The sequence below is a fragment of the Condylura cristata genome, unplaced genomic scaffold (genome assembly GCF_000260355.1).
Source record: "Condylura cristata isolate star-nosed mole 26May11 unplaced genomic scaffold, ConCri1.0 scaffold00068, whole genome shotgun sequence".
Classification (NCBI taxonomy): Eukaryota; Metazoa; Chordata; class Mammalia; order Eulipotyphla; family Talpidae; genus Condylura; species Condylura cristata.
The window spans coordinates 555,709-556,444 of record NW_004567169.1 but is presented as its reverse complement, the minus strand read 5'-3'; the positions used below and the strand labels follow the sequence as shown (position 1 = coordinate 556,444).

The window sequence follows — 736 nt, the reverse complement described above, 5'->3', positions numbered from 1 at the left end:
CCCCTCTGACCCGCCCGCTGCCCCCTCGGCAGCGGACGTCATCAGCCGGCCTGTCCCGCCCCCCACTGTCTCTGGGGCGTCCTCTCGCCCGCACCCCTGGCCTGTGCCCAGCTCTGTGGCGTGACAGACCTTTAAGAGGCCTGAGGGCCCGGGCGCGGCCGCTTCTCCAGCCCTGAGGCTCCCCAGGCAGGAGCGAGTCCAGCCAGCGGCGCCCCAGCGGACGGGGGGCCTGGGGTTACAAGTCAGGGGCCCCCCAGGGCCAGGGGCTCGCCGCCCTGGGGCGGCTGCTGTCGGGCCGCCTGTGGGGAGCCGGTTCCGTCCTCTCTGCGGCTGAATAGTTGGGGACCCCTCCCGACGGGCAGGGGGGCCCCCAAACATGCATCGCTCCCACAAAGTAACTTAATGCAATTGGCGGCTGGGAGTCGATATAAGAATCAGGGGCTGCGGGGCGGGCGGGAAGAATCCCGCGAAGTGTCAGTGAGTTCATGGGGCCGCAGCCGGCCCGCTCCGGGCACTCGGCTGCCTCAGTCGCCCGCCACGTGCGTGTCCTGCTGTCTTTTCGCTGTTGGTTTCCTCTTTACAAAGTGGGCCACTTCACTGCCGTCCGTAAAGCCTCCGTGATGAACGGAAACCTCGTCTCCCCGCTCACTGCGGGCAGGAGTCAGCAGGCTCGGGCCGCCGGCCGGGCCGCCTGACCGTCCTGGCGTGGTGGCCGGGTGACCCGCTGCCCCCACAG

At 69.8% G+C, this 736-nt stretch overlaps 1 protein-coding gene across 1 annotated transcript in view; it reads right to left on the bottom strand.

Moving 5' to 3' along the window:
• The window catches only part of LOC105854625 (putative sodium-coupled neutral amino acid transporter 10), a 9,674-nt gene that overhangs the window by 8,534 nt on the left and 404 nt on the right, over nt 1-736 (bottom strand). The gene's annotated exons all lie outside the window — the stretch shown is intronic.